The following is an 11,011-nucleotide window of genomic DNA, read 5'->3' on the forward strand; positions in this document are numbered from 1 at the left end:
AATAACCTTACTATTAATAATGGATAGGGTATCTAGATAGAAGATCAAGAAGGAAGCAGAAGATCTAATCAACACTATAAACCAAATTGACCTAACAGATATCTATAGAACAACTCATCCAACAACAGAAGAATATGTATTTTTCATAAACGACCATAGAACATTATTCCAGTTAGACCATATATGAGGCCATAAAACAAACCACAATAAGTTTAAAAGGGTTGAACTCATACAAATAATGTTCTCCTATCTCAATGGAATCAAGTTAGAAACCAACAAAAGACAAATTAAAAAGAAGAGGGAAGACTAAAACTACTGAAATCAAGAATAAAAGAAGGGACATTATCACTGACCTTACAGAAAGAAAAAGAATTATAAGGGAATGTTATGAACAATTGCATGAAAAAAGATAGACAACCTAGATGACTTGAATAAATTCCTAGAAATATACAAACAACCAAAACTGACTGAGGAAGCAACAGAAAAATCTTAATAAACCTACAAGTAAGAAAGCTCAAACAGTAATTTTTAAAAAATAGGTAACTTGGATCTCTTAAAAATAAGAATTTTCTGCATCAAAAGAAGCTGCAAAGAAAATTAAAAGATTGTGAATGGAAGTAAATATTTGCAAATCATATATTTGACAAGGGACTTTTATCCAGAATGTATAAAGAACTCTTTAAATTCAGCCATACAATGATAACCCAATGATAACATAGGTAAAGGATTTAAATAGACATTTCTCCAAAGAAGATAAACCAATGGCTAATAAGACATTAAACATGCTGAACATCATTAGCCATTAGGGGAATGCAAATCAAAACCACAGTAGATACCACTTCCCAGCCACGACGAGGGCTGTAACTAAAAAATAAATAAATAAATAACAAGTGTGCGTAGGGATGTGGAGAAATTAGAACTCTCGTACACTGCTGATAGGAATGTAAAGTAGTGCGGACAGGGTGGCAGACAGTTTGGCAACTCCTCAAAGACAAACATAGAATTACTGCATGACCTAGCAATTCCACTCCTAGGTATTTACCCAAAGGGCTGAAAACAGGTTGAATACTCGTACACAGATGTTCATAGCTGCACTACTCACAATAGCCACAAAGTGGAAACTAGAAAAGCTTTGTTCTGAGGAAGGACTGGGTAGAGAAGACAGGCCAAAGGACAGTGAAAACCACCTAGTACATTAATGTGATATTCATAACCTGTCACCATTCATTCTTGAACTCACTTTTCAATAATTAGGAACTTATCAATTAAAAATATCTGCAGATGGAAAGCAGGCATAAACTTTAGAAGAAAAACAATTATTTTTATTTAAAATATTTCAGAAGATTTCTGTTTTGGAAGTGATACTGACACAATCTGAAGTTCCTGTGGTTAGCTAAGCTTAGCTCTGCAACAGGGAAAATGAATTCCGATAGTATAGTTAATGGTCTCAATGGAGATAGATAATGAGAATTGAATACTTGTCCGAGTTGTGAATTAGAGCATTTAGAAAAATGAGTATATGTGGAGTAAGTGATTAATTGTGTGCACTTGTATAATATTCTTTATCTTATATGTGAATTTTTGTCTTGATTTTATGCAATTTTTACCCAGAAAATTCTGTTTTATAATGTGTGTAAACTACAGTTTTAAAAGTCTGTAACTTTTACATAATTATCTAAATTAGAAAAGATTATATTTAACCTTCTAAAATATTATACATAATTAATTAGTAGCTAATTTGGTCACTCGCAATCAGACTGGAAAGCAGTAAATGGGAATGTAGTCGGACATGAGCCATTAGTCAAAATAGAAAGGACATCACAATTCTAGTCTGAACACTTGGTTCTATACCTTTCCCTGTAACTAATTGCTTGTACACAACCCTGGATATTCAGTAGGTGTCCATAATCCTTGATGACCTCATCGAGACAATGAAAGTATTTGATTATATACATGAAACTAAAGTTTCTTCCAGCTTTTAAATTTTGACCAAGGTACTTACCTGGACCCACATAGAGAAATGAGAATAATTTTCATATTCAGAAATTTCTGTGGTATTGGGCAATGAAAATGGGTGTAACAAACGATCCATGGATGCATATCAGGAGTCTTGTGGCAATGATTATGAAGTTCAGTCGACACAACGGGCAATTTGCAGGTTTCTTCTCTGTCAGCACCATTTCTCAGGAGTCCTTTAAAAATTTCATATTAAATTAGTAGAGACTAGAAAGCACCATGTAAACAAATAGACTTATGGAGGTTAGTACAGTATACTTGTCACAATTATGGTGCAGACATTATGAAAAATGCAATTAGTGTTCGCATATGTCCATTTTATTACTTATTCAGAATAGGAGTTTGTCAAATGGTCAAATATGCAATATTTGGCCTCTATAACAATGTAATATTCAAAATAGGGTCACAACATTAAATAAGAAAAAATATGAGATGGAAAAGCTCTTATAAGAAAAATATAGATTGTACATTTGACAGGGTTTACCAAAGAGTTAAAGGATTTTACTACTTTTGTCCTAGAATGAACTGTCAAGAAATTTCAAGCTAATTTTTGTCTTATATCTCAATTTCTGTTGTTTGGTATTGGCAATAATACGAGAATAGTAGCAGAGTTTCTAGTACAAGCATCAGCATTAATTTTAGTGACTTTTTTCAAATATCTCACACAGCATCAAAAATTTACAAGAGCAGGAATGTCTTTGAAGGAGTGGGTTTGGATCTCGTTTTACGTTGTAGGAGCAACCTGGAATGTCTCCATGTTGTAGTATTTTTTCCTTAATAATGTGCCCATGAGAATAGGTTTGAAATATTGTCTTTAGACATAAGGCATTTAATGCAGTAAATTAAAAATAGGCCACATGGCACTTAAAAAAATGTTCCCTCAGTGTCATCAAAATTTTCTTTGGTGTATCTGAGGTCTAAAATTTTCATCTTTTATTCTCCTTGTGCCATTGCACTCAGGCTCACAGTACTCTCTGCTAATGTTATTTTCTGACATTTCATTTTATATAAGAATTCCATTTCCAGTCATAGCTTGCCCATAATGCAAAAGCAAAGCTAAAGAGTAGAAAATCAAATATTTTAAATATTTTAGTCCTCAAAAACATAATATACACATGCAAACTCTAGAAAAGTGTTCTGTGTAATCTATATGTGAACCTTTCGAAAAAATAAAAATGGACTAATGAAATAAATTCTGCACATCTGAATTAATGAACATAAGGAAATTAAAGTTAATGATATTCCAGAAATAAAGTCATTTATGTTTGGTTAAGCTGCTAATCCTATAATGCGTTTAAATTAGTGATTTAATTTTACTGATTTGACTTTGAAACCAGATAGGGAACGTTAAAAACAGAAGGTGGCGGGACTGTCTTTGATATGTGTACCTTCTAATAAATGTTTGCATTGTCCTTAGGCTTTTCTTTTCTACATAATATATACAAAAAGGTTCAGATTTTCATGCTCAGTGCTGCAGGTATTATTAAAGTGACACTTTAATCACGCTAGATTAACCATGCCATCATAACCATCACTTGTTTTATAGTTCTCAGGTATATATTTTCCAAGTTTAAAATATTTAGAAACAAATAAACTTACTATTTTAGGTATTAAAACTATCTGCCCAGCATGGCCTCCCGTTTGTGTTAGAATGACATGCCATCTGCAGATTTTCTCCCTAAAAACTTCTTAATGTTCATTTTATAAACTTTGACAAGATGATACTCTTTTAATTAATGGCTATATTTATTTTGGATAACAAGATGTTGGATTCCTTTCTAACATAACTGGAATAAAGTAGGCTTAACGTGAAAGTATTCCTTGTGCCATTGGAACTTATCTTCTAATTTGGTATAATCAAAGAAAAGTTTATGACAGCTCAATACGTGATATGGAGTGATTTTAGCGAAGGCTATTTGGAACTGGTAAGGCCTCTAAATGAGGTCCTAAAGCTAAAGACAAGACAGGGATGTTAATCTGACTAGTCTTTTCATTTATTCCAAATGAAAAAAGTAAGGAGGAAAAATGACAAAAATTATAATGCACTTTTCATTAAGCAGATAATTGGCTATTGCTTTGAAATATAGGCACCTCACAGTCCTATGATGTTTGCTTAAAACCAAAACATTTCCATATTAACTGCCCCAAATGGTGATGTGTCCCACGGGTTACTGATTATTTCTTTAACGGCATTACATTTGAAGCTAAAAATATAAAGCATTTCTGTTTTGTATATGATATAGCTCTAAGTCTCTGAAGTGATGAGCACTTGGCAAGTCTTTAGAGAAAACGTAGCCTAATATTTGGCTCTACGTATGATCTTTTCATTCTCTAAGTTTGTTCACTCATTTTGCCAACGTTCACTTATAATTGTTCTCCTTACTACCAATGTTTAAAACTTTTTAAGACACTACCTTAAAACTACGATTTAAGCTGAATTTATTACATAAATTTGTTTTGATATTGAAAAGTGCAATAAAATTGATGAAGAATTTGTCACCTTCCAGAAATTGTACATCTCTCTTACCCAAGAGGATACCCAAGAAAATTCCAAACACACAAACATAAGATGACTATTAATTCCTAAAAACTTTGGAAACTTTGAGAAAAAAATAACATTGTTTTATGTTTATAAGGAAATGATTTTCATATTAATACATTGAAATATTTGCATCAGAAGGCTGTTATAAAACAGTTGTAAATTTGAATTTTAATAAGTACTTTCTTCTTCTCCTTCTGTGATTGTAAAAGTAAAATTTATACATAGGAAATGTGGAAATTAATATTATTTTTAAAAAGTAACAAGAATTAATTGCTATCTTGCCAGAGCAAACGTTTTGGTTTTTCCTGAAGAAGATTTGCCCTGAGCTAACTTCTGTGCCAGTCTTCCTCAATTTTGTATATGGTTGCCACCACAGCATGGCTGCTGCCAAGTGGTGTAGGTCTGCTCCCAGGAACTGAACCCAGGCTGCCAAAGCAGAGTATTCCAGACTTAACCACTAGGCCAAAGGGCTGGCTCCCATAACCTGCTTTTAATAATATATCTTTTCATTCCGTTTTATCAACATTTCTGCTAATCTCCAATTTTAATAAAAATAAAATGATTTATTGGTGCCATTTGCTATTGTAACATATATATAATTAATTATAACAAATTTACGTAGTATATATGATTATTCTCTCTATTATACACAGATAAGGAAACTGCTGTAAAGCGCGATGAAGTTATATAAACAAGGTTACTGAGTTAGTAAGAAGTTTAGGGCAGCACTGACCCATGACAAAACTTCTTTTTTGTAAAATAGCCTGACCACCTGAACTGAGTCACAGTAAGCCAACAACAACAGCGAAAATAACTTTCAGAGGGACTCCGTAGCCAGTCAGATTTATTAATCAGAAAATATACCAGTAAAATGGAAATTCTAGAAAGAATGATCAAACCTTGGGGAAAAAAATGGAGTACTTATGGAAATTTAAATGTTTAGGTACAGCAGAGAAATATGTTTTCACCACAAAAAAGAAATGATAATTATGTGATGTGACAGAGGTGTTAGCTAATGCTAACATTATAATCACATTGCAATATATAAATATAAATCAACATCTTTTAAATCTTAAATTTACCCAATGTTATATGTCAATTATATCTCAATTAAGAAAAAGAAAAAACAGTGTAATAGTTTAAATTCCACAGTGCTTAGCATAGCTTATTGCCCATCTTAGTTACTCTGTAAATATTGCTTTGTATAAGGTATTTTTCAAACAAAATCCTGACTTATCCTTGTACTATCTTTAATATAGTAATAAAATGTTTGATTCCAATACATATCCTAGTTAATTTCACCTACCCTTTCATCGACAGCCCTCACCTAGCCATGCTTAACCACACAAGGTTGTATTATCTCTTGTCTGCTGAAGCTAGGGCTCAAAATGTCTGCTCAGGTTTCCAGTAAAACCCCTTTTACTCTAAGAACATCTAATTTTTTGGCTTATTTTCCACAAAGAAAGAAAACATCTTTATATAAAAGTGTATTGATACATCATGACATTATTCTTTCCAAGGACATTATTTATGTTTCTGAAAATTTCTAACTGTTTGAATTTCAGTGTTCAGTGTTGAGCACAGCATTGATTTTTTTTATTTCCAACAGTTAGAACATTTTATAACTTTAACCTTCAACTTCATTTTTTTACAAATATTTTTGTTTTTCTCTCATTCAAGTGAGCTATTTCCCAGCCTCTATATAGCTCCTATGATTAGATAGCTGTTTTCTATTTGTGAATGTCTGCTTAAGCATGTTGCTTTCAGCATTTCCTTTTGATAGTGTCCTTTCTTTCTCTAGGTCTTTTCTGAATCTAAAAAAGCAATAAAGCTCCTTGCTTCAACGAATTAAATTTGTAGTTGATGTCCTGGTTTTTTAAAAAATTATTTTATCGACATCAAATTGGTTTATAACATTGTGTAATTTCAGGTGCACAATTGTTATATATCACTTTCTGTATAGACTGAATTGTGCTCATCACTAATATTCTTGTTTTTATCCATCACCATGCCTATGTGCCCCTTTACCCCTTTCGACCACCTCCTACCCTCTTCCCCTCCAGTAGCCACTAATCTGTTCTCTTTATCCATGTGTTTATCTTCCACATATGAGTGAAATTGTCTGGTGTTTGTCTTTCTCTGTCTCACTTATTTCTCTTAACATCATACCCTCAATGTCCATTCATATTGTTGGGATGATTCTGTCTTTTTTATGGCTGAGTAGTATTCCATTGTATATATATATACCACATCTTCTTTATCCATTCATCTGCAGAAGGGCACTTGTGTTGCTTCCACATCTTGGCTATTGTGAATAATGCTGCAATGAACATAGGGGTGCATAAATCTCTTGAGATCATTAATTCCAAGTTCTTTGGACAAATATCCAGTAGTGAGATAGTGGGATCATATAGTATTTCTATTTTTAATTTTTTGGGAAATCTCCATACTATTTTAAATAGTGGCGGCACCAGTTTGCTTTCCCATGAGCAGTGTATGAGGGTTCCCTTTGTTCCACATCCTCTCCAACATTTGTTGTTTTTTGTCTTGGTAATTATAGCCATTCTAACCGGTGTAAAGCGATATCACGCTGTAGTTTTGATTTGCATTTCCCTAATAATTAGTAATGTTGAACATCTTCTCATGTGCCTGTTGGCAATCTGCATATTGTCTTTTGAAAATGTTCATATCCTCTGCCCATTTTTTGAATGGGTTGTTTGTGGTTTTTTTGTTGAGTTCTGAGTTATTTCTACATTTTGGAAATTAACCCCTTGTCAGATACATGATTTACAAATATTTTCTCCCAGTTGGTGGATTGTTTTTTCATTTTGTTCCTGGTTTCCTTTTCCTTGCAGAAGCTCTTTAGTCTGATGTAGTCCCATTTGTTTCTTTTTTATTTTGTTTCCTTTGCCTGAGTAGTCATGGTATTCAAAAAAGTGCTCCTAAGACTAAAGAGTGTACTGCCTATATTTTCTTCTAGTAGTTTTATGGTTTCAGGTCTTACATTCAAGTCTTTAATCTATTTTGAGTTAATTTTTGTGTATGGTACAAGATAATGGTCTACTTTCATTCTTTTGCATGTGGCTGTCCAGTTTTCCCAACACCATTTGTTGAAAAGACTTTCTTTTGTCCATTGTGTGTTCTTGGCTCCTTTGTCAAAAATTAACCGTCCATATATGTGCGAGTTTATTTCTGGTCTTTCAATTCTACTCCATTGATCTGTGTTTCTCTTTTTGTACCAGTACCATGCTGTTTTGATTACTATAGCTTTTCAGTATATTTTGAAGTCAGGGATTGCGATGACACTAGCTTTGTTCTTTTTTCTCAGGTTTGCTTTGGCTGTTTGGGGCCTTTTCTGGTTCCATATAAACTTTAGGATTCTTTGTTCTATTTCTGTGAAGAATGGCATTGGGATTCTGAATGGGATTGCATTGAATCTGTAGATTGCTTTAAGCAATATGGACATTTTAACTATATTTATTCTTCCAGTCCGTAATCATGGGATATCTTTCCATTTCTTTATGTCTTCTTCAATTTCTTTCAATTCTGTCTTATAGTTTTCAGTGTATAGGTCTTTACCTCAGTGGTTAAGTTTATTCCCAGATATCTTTTTCTTTTTGTTGTGAATGTAAAAGAGATTGCATTCTTGACTTCTCTTTCCACTAGTTTGTTATTAGTGTGTAGAAATGCAACTGATTTTTGTAAGTTGATTTTGTACCCTGCAACTTTGCTGTAGTTGTTAATTATTTCTAACAATTTTCTGGTGGATTCTTTAGGGTTTTCTATATATAGAATCATGTTGTTCATGAACAGTGAGAGTTTCACTTCTTCCTCTCCAATTTTTTGGATACGTTTTATTTCTTTTTATTGCCTAATTACTCTGGCCAAAACCTCTAGTACTATGTTGAATAGGAGCAATGAGCGTGGGCACCCTTGATTTTTCCAGTTCTCAGAGGGATGGCATTCAGTTTCTTACCATTAAGTATGATGTTTCTTGTGGGTTTGTCATATATGGCCTTTATTATGTTGAAGTACTTTCCTTCTATACCAATTTCATTGAAAATTTTTAGCATAAATAGATGTTGAATCTTGCCAAATGCTTTCCCTGCATCTATTGAGATGATCATGTGATTTTTATCCCTCATTTGGCTAATGTGGTATATCACATTGACTGATTCGTGGATGTTGAGCCATCCCCACATCCCTGGTATAAATCCCACTTGATCATCGTGTGTGATACTTTTAATGTATTGCTGTATTCAATTTGGCAATATTTTCTTGCAGATTTTTGCATCTATGCTCATCAGCAATATTGGCCTGTAATTTTCTTCTTTTGTGTTGTCCTTGTCTGGTTTGGTGTTAAGGTAATGTTGGCCTCATAGAATGAGTTAGGAAGAATTCTGTCTTCTTCAATTTTTTTGGAATAGTTTGAGAAGGATAGGTATTAAATCTTCTTTGAATGTTTGGTAGAATTCTTCAGAGAAGGCATCTGGTCATGGACTTTTGTTTTTTGGGAGGTTTTTTGATTACTGTTTCAATCTCTCTACTGGTGATTGGTCTATTCAGGTTCTCTATTTCTTCTTGATTCAGTTTTGGGCAGTTGTATGAGTCTAGGAATTGATCTATTTCTTCTAGATTATCCAATTTGCTAGCATATAGTTTTTCATAGTATTCTCTTATAAGCCGTTGTATTTCTGTAGTATCTGTTGTAATGTCTCCTCTTTCATTTTTAATTTTATTTATTTGACCCTTCTCTCTTTTTCCTAGTGAGTCTGGCTAAGAGCTTGTCAATTTTGTTTATCTTCTCCAAGAACCAGCTCAATTTCTTTGATCCTTTCTATTGTTTTTTTAGTCTCTATTTCATTTGTCTCTACTCTAATTTTTATTATTTCCCTCCTTCTGCTGTCTTTGGGCTTTGTTTGTTCTTCTTTTTCTAGTCCTATTATGTGTAGTTCAAGACTACTTATTTGAGATTTTTCTTGCTTGTTGAAGTAGGCCTGCATTGCTATAAATTTCCCGCATAGTACCACTTTTGCTGCATCCCATAAGAGTTGGTATGTTGTATTTTCATCTTCATTTGTCTCTAGGTATTTGTTAATTTCTCCTTTAATTAATTCGTTGATCCAGTGGTTGTTCAGTAGCATTTTGTTTACTCTCCACATACTTGTCACTATCCATTGATGTAAGTGGGGTAATGAGGTCGCCTAGTATTATTTTGTTGTTGTTAGTTTCTCCCTTTAGGTCTGTTAATAGTTGTTTTATATACTTTGATGTTCCTGTGTTAGGTGCATACTGCATATATATTCATAAGTGTTATGTTCTCTTGGTGGAATGTCCCTTTTACCCTTGTATACTGCTCCTCTTTGTCTCTCATTGTCTTTTTTATCTTGAAGTTTGTTTTGTCTCAGTGTGACAACACCTGCCTTCCTCTGTTTGCTATTTGCTTGGGATACTGTCTTCCATCCCTTCACTCTGAGCCTATGTTTGTCTTTAGAGCTGAGATGTGTTTCCTGGAGGCAGCTTATTGTTGGGTCTTGTTTTTTAATCTGTCCAGCCATTTTGTGTCTTTTGATTGGAGAATTCAATCCATTTACATGGAGAGTGATTATTGATATATGAGGGCATAATACTGCCAGTTTCATCTCTTGTTTTCCAGTTGTTCTATATTTCCATTGTCTCTATTCCCTTATATTTCTGACTGCCATTTCCGTTTGTTGGTTTTCTCTTTATTTATGATTTATAGCTCTACTCTGATGTTTTACATTGTGTTTACCATGAAGTTTGTATAGATGAGACAGTCCATTTTCCAATAGCCTCTTATCTTGATTATTCTAAACAGGTCCAATCTCTTTCCTGTTCTGAGTTATTGTTGTCACAAATTGTTCCTTTTTGTGTTGTGAGTTTGTGACTAAATTGAAGTGTTTATAGTTATTTTTGATGCTTTCCTTCCCTTTTTATTTTATGTTATAATTGTTTACTAACCTATTCTGATATACAGCTGCAATTTTCTGATTCTGTCTATTTATCTCCTTGCTCAAGATTTTTTAAAACTTTGCTTTTTAGTTCTAGGTGGGAGGGCTCCTTTCAACAATGCTTGTAAGGCAGGCCTAGTAGTGATGAACTCCCTCAGATTTTGTTTATCTGGGAAAGCTTTTATTTCTCCATCATATGTGAAGGATAGTTTCATTGGATAGAATACTCTTGGCTGAAAATTTTTGTCTTTCAGTTTTTAAATATATTATTCCATTCTCTCCCAGCCCATAAATTTTCTACTGAGAAGTCCACTGAAAACCTGATAGGGGTTCCTTTGTAGGTTATTTTCTTCTGCCTTGCTGGCCTTAATATTTTTTCTTAGTGTTTGACTTACCAGTTTTACTATCATATTCCTTGGAGAAGGTTTTTTTTCATTGATGTAATTAGGAGTTCTGTTGACTTCATTTACTTGTATGTCTA

Source organism: Equus quagga, chromosome 7, assembly GCF_021613505.1.
Source record: "Equus quagga isolate Etosha38 chromosome 7, UCLA_HA_Equagga_1.0, whole genome shotgun sequence".
Taxonomy (NCBI): Eukaryota; Metazoa; Chordata; class Mammalia; order Perissodactyla; family Equidae; genus Equus; species Equus quagga.